The sequence below is a fragment of the Carettochelys insculpta genome, chromosome 1 (assembly GCF_033958435.1).
Source record: "Carettochelys insculpta isolate YL-2023 chromosome 1, ASM3395843v1, whole genome shotgun sequence".
NCBI classification, from domain to species: domain Eukaryota; kingdom Metazoa; phylum Chordata; order Testudines; family Carettochelyidae; genus Carettochelys; species Carettochelys insculpta.
The window spans coordinates 248,962,407-248,986,294 of record NC_134137.1 but is presented as its reverse complement, the minus strand read 5'-3'; the positions used below and the strand labels follow the sequence as shown (position 1 = coordinate 248,986,294).

The following is a 23,888-nucleotide window of genomic DNA, read 5'->3' as shown; positions in this document are numbered from 1 at the left end:
TATGCAGGTTACCTCTGAAAAAGCATTTAATGGACAGTAACTCTTTCAAACAACTTGATATTGAAAGAAATTAAATCAATTTGGTGTCTCAAATACTAACAAACTTCTCATAGGGCACACAAAAACTATACTTGAAAAAATTTTGCTAAGTATAAATAAGATACACTAACTTAAATGTATTAAAGAAGTATAAAAACCTGGAAGAGTATCATTGTATAATCTTTGTCGCACATCACCTGTTAAAGTAAAGCATGACATTGAGAAAAAGCTGAACTGTTGATTTCACTGGGGTGACTATAAAAATAGTAAGCTACATAGATTCCACATATCAAACACATTCTCAAGGCAAAAATCTTAAGTCTGTACTTACACATTTATGCTGGGTATGCATTAAAGCTGTTTGCGTAGTGCTTTACCCCTTATCTTGCCATGCAAGAAACTCAGAGCTGCAAATAATATTATGACTTGCTAATGTTAACTGCAAGCATGAAAAAGATAAGGCTGTTTGCCCTTTGAAGGGTGGGTTTTTAAAATGGGGGGGGAGTGGGAATAAGTAATAAAAATGTCAGAAAAAGTAGTATTATTATGTGTATTCCTTATCAAAAAAGATATGAAGCAGCGTTTGCAGAAATCTTGCCGAAGCACTTGTCTCCTTCCCTAACAGTAAGAAGAATGACATGAATACTCCAAGACTGTACATTATGTAGGGAACTGGAAAATCATAACAAATGTATTGCCCCAGACATGATGCGCTCTTTGAATATATGCTGTCAAGTAAGGTGCTCATACGTACAGATAGGTACTCCTATTTTGCAATACATGTTCTGTTAAAAGTACTTAAAATATAAAACAATGATAACCAAAAGCATATATCCATAATTTTCACAAGTAATATAATTACTATACTGATAAACTGCAATAATGTTTCCATAGATTTTAGCATATGCCTTCTTTTAATAATGTAGGGTGTCAGTATTTGCTTCAGGCAGCTAACTTAATATCCATTCATTTCAGCCAAAATACCAAAATAGTTTCAAGCTATTTGTATTAAACAGCTCGTAGACTTTGAAAAAAATTAAAGCTGTTGAACAGTTCATTAAATATGCAGTTTGCGTTACGTGTACCTTAATAAAACGTTCACCTCACATTTTATTTTGCGATGCCAAGTTCAGATGCATAACTTCACAGATCAGCTTCAGTACCTGTCTTTTCCCTACACAGCTCTGGATGACCTCCAGTTCCACAAGCAGAAGCAGAATTCTCTCAGAACACATTTCATCATTTCCTGTTGGCTGCTGAAATCCTTGTAGCTCAAACGAAGGTCATTCCTTCACACTGCAGTACTCACACAGATCTCAGGCTTTTTTCACTACCATTCCCGGTATCTATGTTCTGCAGTAACATCTCAGACTGTGTTCTCCCCCAGCGTAACTAAAGATACTTTTAAGTGAAGAGTCAAAGGAAAATGTTTAAATTTAACTGTACCAGTGAACCTGTAACTGTTGTGGTACCAATTTTCCAAATACACATGCACAGCCCTAGTTAAGAATTAGCAATGACAGTTGCATTACTGCCTTTCAGAAAGAGCTTGGGGAGTTATAAGCACTAATAAAATACTGACAAAGAACAGAAAGCCAAACCTGTAAGACAAAGCTAACCAACTTACCAAAAAACACTAAAAACTGTTTCACTTTCAAGTCCTACTAGAGCTTTGGTTTTTTAACATATAGTAATCATTCAGAGAATAGATTTTTCACTTAAATTGATTTTATTCCAGAAACCATCCCTAGGAGAGATTTCTTTCCTGCCACTATTAGTGAGGACAGATGGGCATAACACACTACCTACAGCAGAAGGGTCTGCTTGAAATAGCCTAAAGAAATCTAAAGAAAGCAAAGTAAGACATGAACCCAACCAAATATCTGCCAGTATCTGCATGCACACAAGCACTGGGGGCAGAAGCAGCTCCATCTTCATTTATAAGAGGCAGCTTGGAAGTGGAAAGTATGGACAAGATTGAGGAGCTCACAGAATTAGTGGCACACGTTGATTTATGGCCAGTACTCTTCCACACACGTTGTTAGTCTTTAGTTCTTTTGATACATGAACCCACCTTTACTATTACCTTTTCCCCCTCTAAATCTCATGACCTAAACAGATGAAGGGAAAGACCATCAAGCAAGTTGGGAAAAGAAAAAAATCTGGTCCTCCAGTTTGCTCTGTCTCTGGGAGGAAGTACAAAGAAAAAAGGCAAACACAGATCTTCCTATGTAGTGTCTCATTGGATTTCCCTCCCCCCATGACTGTTAGGACACAGAATAAAGGCTCTGTCCTTTTCTAAGCCCCACGCTACACTAAAAATGGCATCCAATATGGTTCTAATCACAAAACCTCCTGCTACAATCGGCACAGCTTATAAACAGGCAAAATAGTTTGGTCATACGGGTTTTCTGAATGAAATAAGCCATACAGCAAAAGCATTTTTTTGCCGGCATAACTGCCTTCACAGTAGGAATTTTAGTAATATTGAAATGACACTGACAGTCACGTTCTGAACCAGCATTTTCACACTGGGAAAAGATTTAAGTGTAGACTGACCTAAAAACATCTGAACAGGTGTTGAGATGGAGCCCATGAAAAGAAATTACAGCTGTCATTCAAAGATGCTTACTTTTCTGGGAGACAAAGTCTAAGAATCAAAGATGATAACTGCACAAGTATATAATATATAGATAAGCCTCAAGGTACATTCTTTTCAGACACCATGTCCCAGCTCCCAAAAGACATTAAAGAGCTGTCAAATAGGGATGTTAAAATGGCTAATTGCTTCGACAATAGCACTTAACCATTTGGCTGCCTGACTTCTCCATGGCCAGGACTGCTCCTGCCTAGTGCCACCAGAGTTAATGACTATTTATCTTAACATTATTTAGCTCCTTTATGCAACTGGAAAGTATTCATTTCCAAGCCCAATGGTTTAAAGAGATTAGCCTTAAAACAATCAGTTCTACTTCTATCCAGCAGCACTTTTTTGGCACTGGCACAGAACTTGCTGACTCAGATCTCAAGGAATTTAGTTTTCAGTCCCATACATATGTAAAGACATGTCTGGCCTTCGCAATTCTTGTTTTATTTGACAAAGTAGTAATCCACTCCTTTTAAAGAGGCCAACAATGGAGTTATGCAAACTGGTTCCAAATCAAGATTTTGAATGTTGTAGCAGGTACTGTAACATTACAACAGAAAATTCAAATACTTCAGTATTTAAAATAATTTAAGCCATAATTTTCATAAACAATTTTTTCTTTTATGTTTCTTTTTCCTTTTTTTTTTTTTTTTTTTTTTAAAACCACCACATTTAAGCTAAGTACCCTAAATTGTCTTTAGACATTTATCTTTTCAATCTTATTAACTGTAAATACAGACAGAGCTTGAAAAGAGACTGTTGGGTTCTGAAACCCTGGTTTAAGTTGGAATAGCTTTAGAATTCACATATGGTTCAGATAGATCTCCTGATTCACTTTTAATTCTACCCCAGCAGTCCTCAAAACCATGGCTGGGGACTCCTGGCTGAAGTCAAAATGCAAGGGCCTCAGCATCAGACGGCAGGGCTCTGGCTCCATCCATGCCCCCAGCTCAGGTAATGTAGTAATTTTTGTTGTCACGGGGGTAGGGGTCACAATGCAAAGAAGTGAGAGAACCAAGTGCTCTAGCCAATTTCACTTTCAGATTCTCATGTACATCACCATACTACTGCCAGATAAAGTTGACAGCATTGTATAGGAACATTGAAGGATATGTGCATTTACAGGGAATTATAAGCATTTACATTTTAGGTTGATTTAAAATGAATATTTTATTGACATTTTTAAATTCTCATTTTAGGTGTTTTAAATAAAAAAATCACTGCACGCTAAATTGTAGGTCTAACCTACCTGAAAATACCCTTTTTAAATACTACTTTCATTAACAATTTCAAAATCTTACAAACAGTTTAACTAGACAAATTGAAAATGTATTAGGCTTAGAATAAATGCAGTAAACTAAAATCTTCAAAGTGTACAAGGAAACATCAGCTCAAGATTACGCAAATAAGAGGGCAGCAGTTGCTCTTGCACTCTAAAGGATTCTAAAATATTTAAATTAGCAATTCAGATTCAAGTGGATCTTCTTCCTTACATCACTACAACAGATGTTTTTTCCTTCATAGTTCTAAACAAGCAACTACTTAGAAAGAGAAGCCCTAATTCAAGAATGTAAATTATTTACAAAAGTTTAACTCTGAAAATGATTATCAGGGAACTCATCCCAAATAGTCTTCTTAAAAAAAGTGTAATTATTTCCACTCTGTTTTCAAACAAGGGTTTATTAAAATAAAAATATTTTAGTCACTTCTAACCTATGGTCAAATTCAAACTCACGATAATTAGCTCACGAAGTCCTGCTGTTGAACTACAAGTTCAACCTCAGAAATCTGGGACTCTGGTCTGGTAATATCCATGACCCAGCAGGAGAGCTCCAGTGGCTGGGGACAGGCACCAATTGTGAGTCCTGTGGCTGAAAGCTCAGCTGGAGCCCTTCAAGTGCAATGGCCAGAGCTGGTCTAGCAGCTGGGAATCCAGAACCTGGAGAGTTAATAGCTGAGGCTAGTAGCCAGGAATGGGTGACATATTGGAGAGAAGCCCTGGAGATAGCAAGGGAGCAAAGACCTTCCCAGTCTGGCAAAATCCCTGGTTTAGGTCCATTCAGGTCCAGAGGATGCCAGACCGGGAGGTGCAACTTGTAGTCATTTGCTATGACAATTTAAAAAATATATATATAATTTCATGTAATTATGAAAAAACCCTAGCCTTGTTTTTACCAGTTCCACATTAGGATGTCTTTTACAGGTCAAGAATTCTCTACAGATAACTCAAGAAGCTAAAAATCTAAATTTTAATTCTTTTGCAGAGATGAGTATATTAAATGAGGGAATTTTACAAGAAGCTAAAGATTTCACTCCTTTCTTCCCTGTAGAAATGCTTGCTAGTTTTTTACAACATAGCAATTGGTACATTGAAGCTGTAATTGTCCTTGTACTTGACATAAAAAATTTACGGTGCCTATATTTCCTGAACTTCCACATATTAGACTGGCCCTTCTCCCACTTAGAGTGAACAGTTGTATTAGCGTTATCAAACTTTCTGACTAGTCTCTGTTGAAACTGATAACAGGAGACACTGGGTAAGTCAAAGTCAAAGCTGGATTTTGTATGATACAAAATATTAATTAAAAAAATCTTTGAAGTTTTGACTTAAAGAATTTAAAAATAGAGGAACTTTGATTGAATATTACTAGTGGCTACTGCCTGCAGTTGGTGCATGGTTAATCATGGTTACATTTAATTTCTGAAAACTAAAAAATCCTTAAAGAATGGAAGACACTCACTGAGAAATTCTCTATGGACTCGGCCCCTTTAGCATACATCTGCCCTTTTATGTTTAAAATAGAGTCAAAATGAAAATTTCAAGTACCTAAAAGAGGGTTACAAGGAGGAGGGAGAAAATTTGTTCTCCTTGGCCTCTGAAACCAGGACAAGAAGAAATGGGAAGTTAAACACTGGAATAGGGTGATTGTAAAATCTCTATCACTAGAGATATTTAAGAGCAGGTTAGACAGACATCTGTCGTGGATGGTTTACATGGTGCTTGGTCCTGCCGCGAGGGCAGGGGACTGGACTCAGTGACCTCTCGAGGTCCCTTCCAGCTCTAGTGTTCTGTGATTCTATGAAAATGGCTGCCCTGATTAACAACATTTAAAACTCTGTAGCGTACAGGTTGAACCTCTCCTGTACGTCCCTCTTTTGAGTAGCAACATCCATAACCCAGCATGATGTGGGTTAACTGGAGAACCACTTATCCTAGATCCATCCAAGTGTTCTATGGTCCCATAAGTTTGTTTAGGGCCACCAGTCCTGGCTCTCAGTGTTCTGTGCTGTTATTTAGCTGTAATTTACCTCTAAATGTCTTCTAAAAGCCCAGTAAGCACTGGAAGTGTTGGTAATGCTGCTAGACAATACTGACCTCCCATGGTTCAGCAAATTCTCTCATTCGACACTGGTCAAGTCACGAGGGTGCCAAACTAGAGAGGTTCAACCTGTAATATGACGGGTGTGCTCACTAAAGGCTGCGGGTTAAATTGCTACTACTATGACATCAACAAAGAACTGCCTTTAGTTTTTGGAGGGTTTGATCAGCAACTTTTAAGCTTCTCAGCAATTGGGGGATACAGAGGGAAAAAAAATGAGGTTGGTTAATACAGCAACAGCCACGCCTGCCTGGAGCCAAATTCTTCTCCAACAGCCTTTGAATCAGATGTATGCATTTGAATTAAAAGAAAACTATTTGTTCTTACCAACGCTTCCACCATACCGCAAATATGAACTTGCAAAAAGTCATATGGAAAACGGAAAGATGTACTTAAGTACATCCACTGTTTTGGGCATATGCCTGTAAAAAGCCTTCAACTTCCAATCCTAACTAACTAAACAGTTAAATCTCAAAACTAAATTCCTTCTTTAAAATCTCCTTAATATAACCACAGATATCCCACAGTTGTAATGTGCTGTACTTAATATGAATTGTTACAATCACTACAGTCACCCACGCTTAGAGGAAAAAATTAGCCTTAATTTGAGAAGAAATCATATGTTCATTGAGAATAAATCATATCTACTGTTTGAGAATTCACTTTATTTTGCCAGAGGCTGCTCGTTCTTTATTGAGTTGCTGACTCTAGTCGAACTGCAACAAGCTGTTCACTATTAACATCAATCATTTACGTTCAGATGCAATTGGCAACCTAAAGTGACAGTTAGCTTTTACCTTCACTTCAAAGTGTACTAAGTGAACCATGGGGGAAAAGTGAAGGTTGGAATAATTTCTGCACCTTCCAGAATAAAGTCATTTTAGAATGAAAGATAAATGAAATCTCAAAAGGCAATTCAAACCCAACTTTTCTAAAGCTAATCAACAAAACCAGACCTACAAGTTGCTTTCTCCAGCCTCTAACACAGTCAAGAGGAAAAAAAAATTCTGTAGAACCACAGATTTATATTATGCAGTTGGTCCAATATTATAATAGGAACGGTCACACAACCTTAACAGGTAATGCTAGCAGCCCCTCCTTCAACTATTCAGGCTTCTTCCCTACATTTGCAGATGTTCGTTAAATTTGAGTTTACATATACATTTAGCTATACTATAAACGATGTCCAGATGATGAAGCATTCAACAAGCCTTCATACAAAAATCATGAAAAATATAAAAAGATTTCTAAGGCCAAAGCAGATGAGAATTTAAAGCTGCAATTTTTTTTTTTGGCAGGACAAATGCAACTGAGTGTCATCAAGAATAATGTTTCTATTTGTCCAACTCAGGAGCCTTTGGGGAAAAAAATCATATTAAAAAAAGCATACTGAAAACTGTTAAGCAAGCTCATAAAATACGCAGCTAATGATGAACAATTTGGTGACTCTATGGTTTTAGTCTTCGCCCACTGCTTCACCAAGCAAATTATGTGGCTGTTGCAGCAGCAACTCATGCAGCAACAGGTGCTTCCGAGGAGGAAGCGGGATGAGGAAGACGACTTTTGCTGTTTCTGGATTCAGGAACACAGTAAGGACTGATAGAAAAGTATAGTTCTGCAGACCTGGGATGACCAGCAGAGGCAAGAAAATTGTTTTGGAAATATATGCTGAACTAATGCTGGAATTACGACAGCTTAGCAAAAGGCAAGTGTGGCATAACCACAGAGAAGCTGGTTCCAACTATAATCAGGAACTTTATCAGTCCATTAGCCAACCCAGTCATCATGGGGAGACTGGCAACAAGGGCCACTGTCAAGCAAGTGTGATGCCATGGATAAGGTAACATTGCTTTGGGTTACAAAAGTTTGGTAACGCTCAGGAGACTAAATGGCTTTGAATGCATAGAATTCCCAAACTCTTCTGAGGCAACTGAAGTGACCCATGAGCCTACTATTTGCCACCACCACCTTTGTCTCATGGCTCAGAATCCACAAACAAAATGGGAGTATTTCTTCACAGTGCTTCATGGGCTTGTCAGCCACCACTGCAGGCTTATAAGCAAAACATTGGGCAGTAGGGATGTTAACGTTTAACTGGTTAAACTGTAAACCTCACCCTCAATGGATGAGGCTTACCAACTGTGGTTAACCAGTGGGGGCTGGAGCATCCATCCACTACTGGCAGAGAGTTGTTCCACCCCACATGCCCTGAACAGCCCTTGCCTGAAGTGAGCCCATCCTGAGAAAACTGCAGGCAGGCTGTTCCAGCCCAGCCAGAGCAGCCCCTGTCCATGGCAGATGAACAGCTCCATCGCAGCAGGGCTCGAGCAGCTTTCCTGGCTGCCTCTCCCCCATTTCATCAATTATCCAGTTTAAAAGTGAAATTTACCCTGTTAACTAAACAGGATTTTACATCCCTACTGGGCAGTCTGAAATGGCCCACAATGCTAGGATTTTTCAGAACTCAGCTCTGTTTATATTAGTGGAGAAAGGACTTTTGCCCACATGAACACTCCTCTGCTATCCCGGGATATCTGGGTTTACGCTCTGCTTCCCTAGTTAATAAAGCCATTCATGGGCCCCCTGATTAAATAGAACAAACTGCAAAGCTACCGCCTCAGTAGATGCAAAAATGACAATAGAGGGTCTTCCATTTGACTGTTTGAAAGGGAGACAGCACTTGCTGTGGAATAGGTTGGAAGCAGCACAAAACTCCCCCGAAGACAACTGCAGACTCTTATTATTCACAGTATTCAAGAGAGTTAAGGAAAAAGGTCATGGGCAGGAGGCTAACATGAAGAGATCTGTTCACATGTTTAGTAGTAGTAGTAGTAGTAGTAGTAGGCGGCATCATTCAGTCTGCCTAGACTATGGATCGCGCCCTTTATAGTTTCAATTCATTTACAGCGTCTACTGTGACTATGAAGACCCACACAAGAGTGACAGTCCTTGCTGCATCTCTTGCAGATGTGGTGGGTGTCTGGCAAGTCCTTAGTGTGCTTTCTGTGCACTCGCTTCTCCTCTGCTAGCTGTCTGATCCTCATCTCGCCCTTCTGAAGGTCCTTGTGTAACCCCTGCCTCCATCTGCTGCGGTCGTCTGCTAGTTCTTCCCAGCTGTCCAGCTTGATGTCTACCTCTCTGAGGTCTCTCTTGCAGACATCTTTGTAGCACAACTGGGGGCGTCCGGGAGGTCTTTTGCCAGAGGCTAGCTCACCATACAGGATGTCTTTTGGAATCCTTCCATCATTCATCCTGTGGACGTGGCCAAGCCAGCGGAGCTGATGCTGCCTGAGGAGGGTGTGCATGGTTGTGATTCCAGCTTGCTCAAGGACGGCGGTGTTGGTCACTCTGTCCTTCCATGATATTCCAAGGGTGCGCCTGAGGTAGCTCAAGTGGAAGACATTCAGCCTCTTTTCCTGGCGGGCATACAGGGTCCAAGACTCGCTGCCATAAAGGAGGGTGCTGAGGATGCAGGCGCTGTAGACTTGCATTTTGGTGTGAGTGTACAGCTTGTTGTTATTCCACACTCTCTTGCTGAGTCTGGACAGAGTTGTGGCCGCTTTTCCAATCCTCCTATTTAGTTCAGTGTCCAACGACAGGGTGTCAGTGATGGTGGACCCGAGGTAAACGAACTCGTGGACGACCTCTAACGTATAGCTGTCAATGCTGATTGATGGGGATTCAGCAACATCCTGACCGAGTACGTTTGTCTTCTTTAGGCTGATGGTAAGCCCAAAGTCCTTGCATGCTTTGGAGAACTGATCCAGCAGTTTTTGAAGCTGGTCTTCTGTGTGAGACACTACAGCAACATCATCTGCAAACAGCATGTCTCTGATGAGGACTTCCCGCACCTTAGACTTAGCTTTCAGCCTTGCAAGATTAAACAGTTTCCCATCAGATTTTGTGTGCAGCAAGATGCCCTCTGCTGAAGATCCAAAGGCATGCTTCAGGAGGAGTGCGAAGAAGATCCCGAACAATGTCGGAGCAAGCACGCATCCTTGTTTGACGCAGCTCCTGATTCTGAAAGCATCCGATAATGCACCATCATATTGGATGGTTCCTCTCATGTCTTCGTGGAACGACTGGATCATCTTGAGTAAGTTCACATGTTTATGTGGCAGCCAGCCTGGTGTCCAATATGAAATACAAACAGCCAGCCCCATATTCTCATGGAAGCCTATTGTTCTTAATTTTAGTCTCACGCCTGATACTGTGCAATTGTACATCCAGCTGTTTAACCCATGATGGGGTGGTAGAGTTTCCTTTTTAGTTCAGTGTTGAGAAACAGTGAGCTACAATAGGTATGAAGCACAAAGCAAATGAACCTTGCCCTGGATATACAAAAACCATCTTCCAGGAACAAACTCAGAATGGTTTTCTTTTCGTGTCTAGTAATATATCTGGAGTACAGTACTTTATATTGAATATTTATACAGACCACCAGACAAAAAGTTGACTTCTGTGAGTTTTCAAAATTAATTTCCAAAACTCATATCTAAGACTTGAAGAAAGTTACAATTCCCTTACACTTTCTACTTTTAGAGATGTCAATTTTTAACCCTATTTGTAGAGAAAATTATCTGCAGCCTTCCATCATAATATGTTAACAGCAAGTCTCATGTACTGTATAGATAATCACAGACCTAGTTAAAATTGGTGGCTGTGCATATCAGCCATCTTTCAGGCAAAGCAGAAGCAGCAATTAAGCTCTTTTACACAGCTACAGCTGGTCAGAGAAGCCACCATCCAAAGCAATGGGCCAAATGGCAAGGCCTGATCAGAAGCTAAGTCACGTGAGCCAAGACATTTCCCCAATTGCAAATAGAGGGCAGAAGGGACTGTTTGGCAAGCAGTGTGAATGTGAGAGAAGCAAACCTCCAAGGAAGCAAGCTGAAAGTGAGAAGCAGTTGTAAACATGGCCCTGAAAGGGACGGGAGAGACAGTAGCAACAAACTCACTGGAGAGGCTAGTTTGGAAATTGTGAGCAAGAGAACTACCTGTTTGTTTCTACCGTGTGAAGAGCAAGGATTTGTTTCCATTGTGCAATTCTGTTTGCTTACAAACAAAATACATCCAACTCATCAATTTGTCCTCCTAATGGAAACTGCCTGGCAAAGCGGAGAACATTAGCTGTTTGGGCACAGAAGTCTTCAGCTGTGGTCATTTCCATCTCTCACACCACAGTAAGTTAAAGTTCCTTTGAAGAGCAGCTAACTGCTTGAATTGTTTCCTTTTGTCAATATACCTGTGTTCAAATGCCACAAACCTCATGATGTTCTCAAAACAAAGTATTTTCTTAATACACAAGGATTAAGCAGACAGTCTCAGGTACAGTAAATTGGATCTATCCTCAACCCCTACAACTAAAACAAATGGTTTATATTACTGTGGAACAAGAGTGGCATCTTAGCATGGAAGGAGGTAAGTGCCTTGAAAGAACTCCACCTACTAAAACAAAAAAGCAGTCCAGTAGCACTTTAAAGACTAACAAAATTTATTAGGTGATGAGCTTTCATGGGATAGACCCACTTCTTCAGATCATAGCCTCACCAAAACAGACTCAATATACAAAGCACAGAGGTCCAAAAATTGTTATCAAGGTTGGCAAATCAGAAAAATTGTTATCAAGAAGTGGGTCTGTCCCACAAAAGCCGAGCGCCTAATAAATTATTTTGTTAGTTTTTAAAGTGCTGCATGACTGTTTTTTTGTTTTGGTAGAATACAGACTAACAGCTATCTCTCAGTCACTATCCACCTAGTGAAGTTCAAGCTTGAGATGACCCCACCATCAATTTGGTACAGCTGCCATTTCAAGGTTAAATGTAATTTTCTAGGGTTTAAATTAGAATTAGTGCAAACACAAATAAAAACAAAACCTTTGAAGGTTTTGTTTAGGACAACTTGAGTACTCTTTCTAGTGGGTAAGTCTTTGAAGACAATACAAAGATGATTCCAAGACTAAACAATGTGACAGTTACGTAGTTTACTTTCTGTATTCATTTTAAAACAACATTCACACGGGTTCATAAAAACAGGCAAAGGTGCCTTAACCAATCTATACCTATTTGATGGATTTCTTACATTGTCTGACAAGAACATAGTGATACTGTTTTCAGCAGTGACCTAGATATTTGTCAGGTTGCCAAGAAGTCTCCCATCAGGAGAGAGACAACTGAAGGCATAATACAGGCATCTCTTTGGGTTTCATCAAATTGTTTTGTCTTATGGCTCCTTTCATCACAAACTGACATCTGTACCCCACACTTCCCCTGTAGAATCAGTTTGCCATGGAAAGTGTGCTCTCCCTTTATGTTAGTTATAAACTCACTGCTTAAAACAGCAAAAAAAATGTGGCTGTATGTGTTCCTGAGTTAAGATACTAACCACACAAACCAACACAAAAAATCACATACTTTGCTATGTGCCAAATAACTAAATATGACACGAAAGGCATTCTGAACAGTTACAAATTTTCACATTGCAAAAGTCATACTGAATTGACTTTATTCTGCTATGGCCTTCCAGAAATCAGTATGCTGTGACATCATTTACCGATTAATGTAATTGTTCTTTTGAGAACTTAAATACATATCTCCATTGGCACAGCAGTTGGATAATAATGCAGAATGCTGCTACTCACATTTATTCAACGGATAAGTATAATATGTCTACCAATTCTGAAATTAGAATACAAAATTTTTTCCAAGTATATGTACAGTGATGATTGTCAGAAGATTTAAAACATTTATTTTCACAGAGAAACTTATAATATTACTGATTACTTATGAACCTTTTACATACACTGGTGGAATCTGTTTTTCCTCTTCTCTGCATCTGTACCAATAACTCATAAGGAGTGCTGACAAGAGAAATTAGTTTCACACAGGCCAGGTACATGTAAATAGGATTGGAACTGTACTTTGATGTGCTCTTTCCATCCCACTCACCTTCCATTCCTGAAGCAGTGAATAACGAAATTAATTTATCATACATTGTTTCCCCAGAACTACTGGGCAAAGAGATGCTTTTAACTGCCATCAGTAATCTATAAACAGCAGAAACGAATGACCATCTTGCATTAAGCTCAAAGCAAACACTCTTTAAGATATAAATATTTTGAAAGTGTTGGAAATTTATACCATGATCACAAATGTGATATCTGACTCAGGACAATTTTTAAAGCATTTACCTGATTTAAACTGTTGACTCTCATTCCATCACAGTGCCTTAGAGGTATTTTATATTTTTGCCTCAGATCTAGCTCAACTATCTACTGTTGAATATTTATGCACACCTATTTTTATACCTGTTTATCAATTAGGGTTGGGTGCCTTCTCAAATATTGACACAACTCTCCACTCAATATCATATTGTGGCCACGTGCAACAGGTGGCAACCTCTCACACAGACCTACTTGCTCAAATTATTGTGTACATACCAAGGGAGTGCCTGCATTTGCTCCATCCACACGGCACAGCACCCTGCAGCTCCAGCATATGCGCAGGGCCCCACCCCCCCACCCCCGCCCCCACCCCACACAAGGTCCCCAAAAGATCCAGCCTTGGCATTGGGCTCCAGCTCCTCCTGCAGCAGGTGAATAGCAGGTATTTTGGGTCGGGGGGGGTCTCAGTAAACCCTTCGATTGAGCGGACACCCAGGTTTACAGACACCTCTCCCCAGTTAGTCCATTAAATTGAAGGTTTACTATAGATCCTAAACTAACAGTTTTTCACTGAAGATCCGCAATAGCTTGTCTGCCTTCTCAAGTTGAACAATCATCAAAACAATTTTCTCAATCTTGAGGAGCTAAGCATACAGACAATATACACTTTTCAGCCTAATATTAAAATGAAAGTTCCACCCAAGCAGACTCGGTGTTAAGCTGTATCTCAGTACACAAATAAGTATTGATATTTCCTGCTGTATTTCTCGTCATGTGCCCAAAAGAAATTTCCTCATGATTTCAAGTTTAACCCCAAACTTATATTTTGACTAAAAAAAAAAACTAGCATTAAACAAAACCTAACAAATAACTGGTACCTGTGAAACCTCTTTGGTTAAGTACAGCTTGTTAGCACATTAATTTCTACATAAGAAGAAAAATTTGCTTATTTCTGTCACTACATCTATAAATCACAGGAGCACCTTTCAAATTTGATAGGCCAACGTTTCCTTTTGCCAACACACTTGGGAATTTTATGCAGCCAGATGAACAACCCTCGAAAAGCTGACCAAGTCCTGGAAACTGTAACCTATTGCAGATTTGAAACTGCACTAATACCGGACATGTTAGTATGATCTGTATATCCAACGAGAGAGTGGAAGACATTTAAAAATTACACTATATGACAGATCTCTTGAGAAGATAAATAGTTATTGAATAGCACCACTTATTTCATTCAAACTCAAAGGGCATTCTGAGCATTAAACCATTAAAATGTTTTTTAGTTTTAACAAATCCTGCACTTAAAGTTAGGAACTGAGAAAGTTATTACACAAAAGGGTCATCTAAAATAGCTGGCCAGAGCCCGAAGTCTACAAAAAAGTTCTAGCACTCCAACAACAGAAAACTACTCTAAATGCCCCACTCCAGAAGGCCCGAGGTGACAGGCCTGTTCTCTCCTATAGACAGCCTCCTAATCTGATAAGGATTCGCCCTAGCAACTACAGGCTATACCACAATACTACTAATTCTGGAATTTTTCCTTCCAACAAGCCCTGTTGCCAACTTTGCCCACGTCTATTCTGGAGATACCATCACTGGACCTAACCACATTAATTACAGAATCACTTGCACATTCGTCCGTTCCTCAACTAACATAATATACGCCATCATGTGCCAACAATGCCCACATGCTTTGTATATAGGGGAGACTGCAAATGCTCTTCGCCAAAGAATGAATGGATATATAGCAGACATCAAAAATCTCCAAACACACAAACCTGTTCACCAGCACTTTAATGGAGCGGACCATTCTGTTAAAAACCTGAGCGTTTGTGTTGTGCAGAAAATAGACTTTAACAACCATCTACAGAGAGAATGTTCAGAACTAACATTCATATTCAAATTCAACACATTAACATGTGGTTTGACCAGGGACAGCAATTACCTAACCCATTATAAGGACTGTTTTACATACCCTCCTCTCTTGCTTTTCTATCTGATTTGCCAACAATGATAATTTTTCCCGATTTGTCAACCTTGATAACAATTTTTGCACCTTTGTGCTTTGTATATTGAGTCTGTTCTGGTAAGTCTGTAGATCTGAAGAAGTGGGTCTGTCCCACGAAAGCTCACCACCTAAATAAATTTTATTAGTCTTTAGTGTTACATGACTGCTTTTTTTTTTTTAAAAGACAGAATACAGACTAACAAAGCTATCTCTCTGTTACAACTCAAGAGCTGTTTTACTTTGCCTCTCTTGAGCATAGGATGATTCATGGTTGCCAGAGGGGCCATGCTGCTCTGTTACCCCTTCTCAATAGCCAACACAGAGACATGGCACAAACTGCTAGTGATCCTAATTGCCATTTTCAACAGCCCAGAACAGAGGATAAGAACACAAGAAACTTAAGGACTACACTCATCCCACGTTAAATGATTACTTCACTTACAAGTACTCGCTTCAATGAGGGACACATTTACTTACCTGAGTTCACTCTACCAGTGAATATTCCGCCCCCCATACGAGAATAATCCCCTCCCCTGGCTCCAACCTGCCCATATCTGACACCCCCCACCAGCCCCGCAGCTCCTACCCATGGTAGCCTGACCCCGCACCTCCCCCAGCCCCGAGGCAGCCTGACCACCTCCCCAGCTGCCAGCCCTGCAGACCAGCCCCACAGCAGCCTGACCCCTGTGCTGGCCCCACAGCCCCAAACTGCAGCAGCCTTAACCCCCTTGCCACTGCCTGACCACCACCCCCAACCACATACCCTACCTTCAGCAGCCTGAACCCCCCACCCACCCACAGACCCAACCAGCCACCAGGTTTTAACCCTCCCTCCCACTCATGGCCCTAAACTGCCTCCAAGCTTTAACCTTTTCCAACCCCCAAACCCAAGGTTCACTTACCTTCCAAAAGTAGCGCCACCGGCTGCCACTCCTTCACCAAGCTCTAGGAACCAGAGACTTTAACGTGTATTTCAATGAGAATTTAGTGTCCCTCTTATGAGGGGAACCAATTGTGCTCATAGAACCAATTGTGCTCATAGTGCGAGGGATGAGTGTATTTTCCAAATGACCCTCCTGAGACGAGTCAGTCAATATCTGGAACTACTTTTTTCCAGAGATAAGCCCTGTAACTGACAAGCTAAAAAAAAAAAAATTTTTTTTTAAATTAACACACTTATGGACAACTAAAATAAATTGTTGAACTACTGGCCACATTTCTTAAAAAGAACTTCTATGTTAAGAAAAGACAGCATGATGTCAACGTCTAGAATTATCTATTGGAGCATAAGCTTTCGTGGGCAAAGACCCGCTTCATCAGATCTGACAAAATTGGTCTTTGCCCATGAAAGCTTATGCTCCAAAATGTCTATAAGGTGCCACAGGGCTTCTTGTTGTTCTCAAAGATACAGACTAACACAGCTACCTCTCCGATAGAATTATCTATGTTTTCATTCTGTGGACCATTCTAATTATGCCTCTCTTTCTCAGGGACTGCCTACCTCCTCAAAATATTTCTACAAAAATAAATTAGGGGTCCACAGACCCAAGCCTGAGAAATACAGGCATAAAGAAAAAAACAGTTGGAAAAATATTTAATTGAGACATTCTTCTAAAAACATTATTTACAGACATTCACAGACCAAATATTTTGCAAGGAAGACCACTGCATAAGCTCCTATGATGTATGACATAGCATACAGTGAAAGTCATAATATAAGATGTGTTCACAGAATGGAAGTAAAAATAAAAAAATAAAATGGAGAATGCTGGAGAGTACTACTGCAACACACTTGGACAGCTCATGAATTTTTGCAGGCCTTCCCAGATACCCAAACACATATGACTATATAAAAAGCTTTACATTAGCTATATCAAAATGCATGTCATCACTTACTTAACGTCACCCACACAGTTTTGATAGTGTATAGACTAGCACGGCTTCCTCTCTGTTACTAGTTAAAACAATCATATTTGTTAATTCAGCATGTGCTATGACTGATATAGATCCCAAAGCTACATGTATTTTTGTGGGAGGGAGCCTCAAGTGGAGAAAAATGTGTGACCAAAACCTTGCTTCAAGGCAGGTCTGAAGTATCGTCAACCATTAATTGGCTGTTTCACCACAAACCATATGCGTGGTATGTTCTGCTGCTTGACCTGTGGTATGTAGCTGCATTCCTCCAGTAATCTTCACTTTTAAGAATGTGTTCTGACACACACTCTTGCTTAAGTCAGTTTAGCCATAACTAGAAGAACATACAATAAATGTATTCTCTTCTGAGACAAAAATATAAGTCTGGTAGCAATTCCAGACTTTAATATGAGGCAACATGTATTGTATAATTTCAGTTAAAGTCAGAAATCAAACTAAGCCTTATTTATTTCACCACAAAAATTGTAAACAAGGGGTTTTACAGAGGTATCTTAATTATTACACTGGCTGAATAAAGAGACCAACTGAAAAGCTAAGTCATCACAGTATTTACTCCCATCTTCACCAACATCTTAATATATCCAAAACATCAGTACATCTGTTAAACCTTTTCTGACCTATCAGCCTTGTATTTTAGTTTGCATAACCTTGCACAGGAACTGGCTGAACCCTGAATTAAGTTAAAACGAACACAAAGGAAAGTTTCCAACAGAGAACAACAGAAAGCAGCATTGTTAGTTACCTTTTGACTAGTCTGTGGATAGGAGCACATTGGGAACATTTAACTCAGCACAGTGATTTTACAAAGCCAAGGGGAAAATGACTTATACAATTTCTTGGATTTATAGGCAAAAGGAATTTATTTCCTGGATTTAAAACACTTTAATTGGTCTATGATTTTAATCAGAAGCATGGGTCACTAAGTCAGTTGATAATGAAGTGGATTTAGCCATGAAGGCTTATGCCCTAAATAAGTTCATTAGTCTCTAAGATGCTACAGGACTCCTCATGGTTTCTACACATAGTAAACCCCCCCAAGATACATGCAACTCTTGGGTTAACGTGATTGCCTTGCTGACAGGAGTGGAGAAACCACTCCTGTCAATAAGGGTAGCGACTGGGCTGCCATCCCGGACAGGAGACATTTCCCTGCTTCTGTCAGTGGCAGAAGCAGTTCCTGGCAGTGGCGAAAGACAAGAGTCAGACTTTCAGCTGTCACCATGACACGAATGGGGAAACTGATGAGTTTCCTGGCTCTGCAAGTGGAGGGGAGCTGGGGACCAGGCAGCATCCTGGCTCCCCTTTGCTTGCAGGGCCAAGAAACTGACCAAAGCTGGTGCCCTCATCATTTTCCTGGCTCCCCCATGAGTTGCACGGGAAATGTGACTTACACAGGGGTTGTGAGAACACAGTCCCTGCATAAGTCAGGGGTCTACAGATCAACACAGCTACTCTGCTAGGAAGGTTGAGCATTTTACCCTGTGTAAATGAGTACTTGGAAACAGCCATGTTTCTGGTCTCCTTTGCTCTTAAAGGGAGAACAGAAAGAAGCATGTATAGACAGAACATACCAAGTTCTGAATCATCTTCATTAGAGTTAAACAAGCTGATTGGGAGAGACAGATACACTAGTATCTAAAGTGTTTGTCTGGATGTTAGTGGGCTCAACCCACATAAAAAGACTCTTGCAGCTCACTTCCAATAAAGTAAAAGGATGTTTCACTGTGTAGGATTAAGTGACCTGATTCTTCCTGGCAAAAAGTTACACAGAGGTAGGGGGTGATGAGACAAATCAGCACCACCTACTTGTGTCATTACCCATAGGCAGAAGTATTTGTGGGGTAGGCATGTAGTGCAGGGATCACTGGCACATACTCCATTAACTTTTAGCACGTGGGGAGTAAAAGAAACCTCACTGTCGTTTAAAGGCTGTGCTTCAACAACCACTAATGGGTTACCGCATTTCAACAAGCAGGTTTCAGCTCTCTGGTACAGAATAAGAACCTTTTCAGAATCAGCCGCCCTCCAGTCCTGCCGGCTCCAAACTTCCCCAAGAAAGGCTTCCCCCGCTTGCCCAGCTCAGCCACCCCAGACTGGGGACCCGGAAGAGGAGTAACCCCAGTGCTGAACAGAAACAAGCCGGGGGCAGGGGGGGCGCAAAGGCGCAGGAAGAGGGGGCAGCAATCAACATCCTCGGGCCTTCTCCGCCCCCCACTTCCTGCCCTTGTTCCCCTGCCCCCGCCGCACTCCCAGCGCCCGAGCCCTCGAGCACCTCCCCCACCACTCAACATTCCCCGCCGCGGCCGAAGGGGGGACGCCTCTGGCTGGGGGCTCCCTCGCATGGCGCAGCCTTTGGCTCCTAGAGACTCCAAGGCACACAAAGGGCCAGCGACCCGGCTGCACCCCGGGCGCCCCACGCCAGCCCAGGCCACGGGCGGGAGGCAGCACCGCGAAGCCCGGCCGGACAGCGCCTGCAACCCCCGCGGAAGCGGTGAGCGGCCCGACCGGCCCCGCCCCTTCAGGACGACCCAGCCGGGGGAGGGGGCGGCGAGCCCGCGTCCCAGCCTCCCGCCCGGCGGCGCCTCCCTCACCTTCGGCTGCTCCCAGTCTCCGCTGAGGCCGTGTCTGGGTCCCGGCGGGAAGGTCCTTACTCCGCTCGGCACCAACCGAACCAACTGCCACCCACCCCGCCTGCGCCAGCCCGCAGCCGCGAGCCTCCATTGGCTGCCTGCAGAGAAGCCTTCTGATTGGATAACGTGAGCCCGCCTCCGAGGAGCGCAGAAGAGAGTGCCATTGGTTCATTTCATCGTCAATCAAAATCGCTTCCTCTGTACGGTACGGAGAGGTGAGGCGGCCAGGGGGCAAAGGTAGACGGTGCCGCCAGCTGAGGAGAGGCGGCGGGTGGTGAACGGTCTAGAGCACGAACGCGCAGGTTCTCAGCCGCCTTCTCCCCCTTCGGAAAGGTTGTCTTGGGGTGAGCCGCATTACACAGTGGGCGATGTCAGTGCGTGGTCCCGCTTTGCTACTAAAACCTCTGCAGCAGCGTTCAGTTAATGCTCGTGTTATTTCTTCTCTCCCTTCTGCCGGGGGGCAACGTGCCACTCGCAGCACTAAAACTCGTTGCAGGAGACGCTGAGCAACCCTAAAGCTTTACCTACCCCAGGTATGCAGCCAGCTCTCTAATGTTAATAGATGGTCTCACGGATGTGTATCTCTAGAGGTCATTAAGTCCAGGCTGCTGCTCTTTTGGCAGGACCAAGCACCATTCCCCTCCCCTTAAATCTGTTTTGCCCCAGACCCCTAAATCTGATATTTCACAGTGTTTTGATTGCAGAGATTCTGGCCCAAAAAGGAGTTGTGGGGCAATCATAAGGTTATTGTGATGGTGGAGGGGTTGCATTACTGCTATCCTTCTGTATTGCAGTATCTGCTGGCTGAGAAGCCAGCTCTGAAAGCAGAGTAGTCACTGGCAGCAATGCAGAAGTAAGGATGGTATGGTATTGCCATCCTGATTTCTGTGCTGGCCCCCCAGATCTGAAAACAGCAAAGAAGAAAGACTGGCAATACTGCAAGTCTCCTCTAAAATAATCTTGAGGTCCCCTGCCACTACTTTTTGGGTCAGGACCCTTAATTCAAGAAATGCTGGTCTTCCACATAAAATCTGTATAGGATATGGTAAAAGCACACACATGACCAGATTTCATGGTCCATGATGCATTTTTCATTACTGTGAATTTGCTAAGGCCCTATCCTTAATGCACAAAGAAACAAAATTAATGGGACTTAGTATTACTGTCAGTTAACTACATGTGTGATTGAGGATGTCCTTGAACAAGTCACCTTTAAAATAATGTTTTTGGTTATCCCTCTGTCACTAAGAGGGCACTGTACTTGAATAGTATTTATTATTGGTGAAACTCTTCTTCGATTGTTTTTATCCTTGCTAGCTTATTTATTTTAAAAATCAGAAAAGCATTTCATCTTCAGTCCAGCTCAAAGGCTACAGAAGCAGTTCTCAGAGTTCATTGCACCATGATCCACCTCTGACAACAAAAATTACTACATAACCCCAGGAACGAGAACTGAAGACCACATCCACCAGAACCCTGCCTCCCAAGACCCACCATCCTGGGTGGTGGTCCAAAACTGAAACCCAAGAGGTTCTGCCCGAGGTGGAAGATATGAACTAAGCCCTGGGCTGTGAGACTTAAGCTCAGACTTGGTAGGACCCAGGGTCACCTCCAGCCTTGGTGACCCCATTAAAATTGGATTGTGACCCCCCTTTAGGGTCCCAACACACAATTTGAAACCCCCTGGGCTACAGTAATCACAATATCTTAATTTCCTCCTTCCAGACTACATTTCCTTTTATCTTGCATTGGAAATCCCATGTTTTTAACTTATCTTTGTTCAAGTTTTAAAATTCTCCTCCCACCTGCTGCTCTTACTGCCAGCCTGCCTACAATGTTTTCACACTGCAGTTTGGTGGGGAGGTAATAGGAATACAAGATCAGCTCTTGTGACACGACTCTAAAGTTTCTTCTTCTATTATGGTCAATTTTTGTCACAAAAGTATTACAGTCTTTTTCCAATACATGTGCATAACACATTAACCTAAATTAGAGTTACATATGTTCACTGGAGATAAAATTAACCCTAGTGCAGTGACCCAGACTCGGCAACTTTTAAGCAATGCTTCAGTGAGAAGCATGTTTTGAAGCCTATGCACTAGAATGAATTTTACCCTTAGAAGATATATCCCCAAAAATGTGATTCAGATTCATTGTAGTCATAGGACTTTATATCTAATATTGAAATAAGAAAAGGTCAATGCTTCCTCGTTTAAAGAGAAATTGATTATTGAAACTTGCCTGGTTATATTCCTTTTCCCATCTTGTTTTAGTTCTCTGTGACAACTTTTCCACTGCAGTATGAAGTGAGGCTTTGAATCAATTAACTTCCTAATCAATTACAAACTGTTTTACATGATCATAAATCCCATTATATTTGCTGTGAATCATATTTTCATATTACCTAAATATGATCTGAATTAAAACTCACCTTTGCTAGGTCCTCAGAATTATTTAAGCACCTAACTCCCATTCATTTCAATGCCCAGTTAGGTGTCTAAGTACCTTTCTTAGGATCTGGGCCTTACATTTTCCTCATCCGCAACCTCCCTTTGGCACTAATTTATTTCTTTATCTGGACTGCATCATCCAAAAATGGTCAAACTTGCTAGAAGATTTACAAAACAGAACAAACCAGAAACTAACTGTAGTTCACTGATCCACTCTTGAAGTCCATACTCAGGCACACTGAAATCAGGGGGTGTTTCATGGAGTAAGAACTATGGATTTGTTGGCAAAATAATGGCAATAATTGATTCCTCTACAACGTGATTCTCCACTGCCTTACACCTTCTTGGTCATGTTCACCTGTTCAAAATGAGCAGCAAGTGTATGTAAAACACTCACTTGTGTAAGTCAGGGGATCACTCTAATTTTACACCAATGTTTTAATATGGTGAATAACTACACAAGGTTTGAGGCAAAAAAATATCAGAGCTGACTTTTTAGCGGAAGAAGACAATGCCTTATCATCTAAAGATCTATCAGTGTGTGTGTGGACTCGTACATGCCTCACTTCTCCCTACCTGTTTTTATGTTGATGGATACACTAAATTAGCCCTTCTACATCTTGGTGCAAAAGCAATATGCCAGTCCCACTTCTGCAAACCTGGCCTCTGTGTAGGGAACTCATTTTGCTTAAATGGTGCATAGAGCCCAACACTGGATGAAAATGCAAATCATATAATACATTGCTAAGCTTGTGATGTCCTGAAAATGCTATAAAAGGATCAACAAGGATCTCTGGCTGAAGTGTACATAAATGGAAGAATGAACAGCAGTGAATATTTCTAAACAATAGTTTTATACTAAAATCTGATGAAGATTTTTAACACTGCAGATTATGGCTGGTGTGAGATTACATTGTCAAATCATATTGCACTTTGTCCAACATTTCACCTCATTTTCCTGTATTTATAATAAGTGCTACAAAGTTATAATAATTAAATTATGTAAAACAAGAGAAAATACCATTTGCAAGGAAACCAGAGATCAAAAATTAAGAATTTGCATAACTCATCTTAATTTAATATTTCAGTGGTTGCCTTAGTGCACCATATTAAAGGTTCAAGATGAACAAATTAATTTGGAAATAAGCTTTCGTAGGCTAGAGCCCATTTTGTTAGCTGCATGAACAGGGTTCCAGCCCACAAAAGCTTATGCCCACATTAATTTGTTCATCTTTAGGTGCCACAGGACTTGTCATTGTGTTTGCTGAAACAGACTAACCCAGCTGCCTCTCTGAAACATATTAAGGATTACTATTTATACTTTACTTGTGGCTAACACCCTCTTCTGGGCATAGGATGCCTCCCACTCTTTCTTAAAGTGTACAGGACTGACTGTAAAGTGACAGGAAGTCTCTCAGAGAGCTAAGGAGGCAATAATGTAATATAATTTTAATTAAACTTTCCCTATTTTGGGGGGGGATGGTGAGAGGTGATTTGGAAGCAATTAAAATATAATATTGTTAAAATCATACAGGCCATGTCTACCCTTAGGAAAAACTTCGAAATGGCAATGCTAATGGCCAAATCAAAGAATACTAATGAGGCACCGAAATAGATATTCAGCACCTCATTAG

The 23,888-nt window shown here is 41.2% G+C and overlaps 1 protein-coding gene and 1 long non-coding RNA gene across 5 annotated transcripts in view; one reads left to right on the top strand and one right to left on the bottom strand.

The window, feature by feature from the left end:
• LOC142018309 (uncharacterized) overlaps window positions 1-3,760 on the top strand; it is a 47,456-nt gene extending 43,696 nt beyond the window's left edge. The window contains exon 7 of the long non-coding RNA XR_012646789.1: window positions 3,539-3,760. This is a non-coding gene — a long non-coding RNA (uncharacterized LOC142018309). The remainder of the gene's footprint in view (window positions 1-3,538) is intronic.
• Window positions 1-19,866, bottom strand: part of PACSIN2 (protein kinase C and casein kinase substrate in neurons 2) — a 113,235-nt gene extending 93,369 nt beyond the window's left edge. For 2 of the 4 annotated variants that reach the window (XM_075003980.1, XM_075003951.1), the window contains exon 1: window positions 19,766-19,866. The gene's annotated coding sequence lies outside the window, so the exon portion shown is untranslated. Of the gene's footprint in view, window positions 1-1,124; window positions 1,217-19,765 lie in introns of those variants that run through there. The other 2 variants (XM_075003960.1, XM_075003970.1) reach the window with 2 other exon arrangements.
• Between the last annotated feature and the right edge of the window lie 4,022 nt (window positions 19,867-23,888).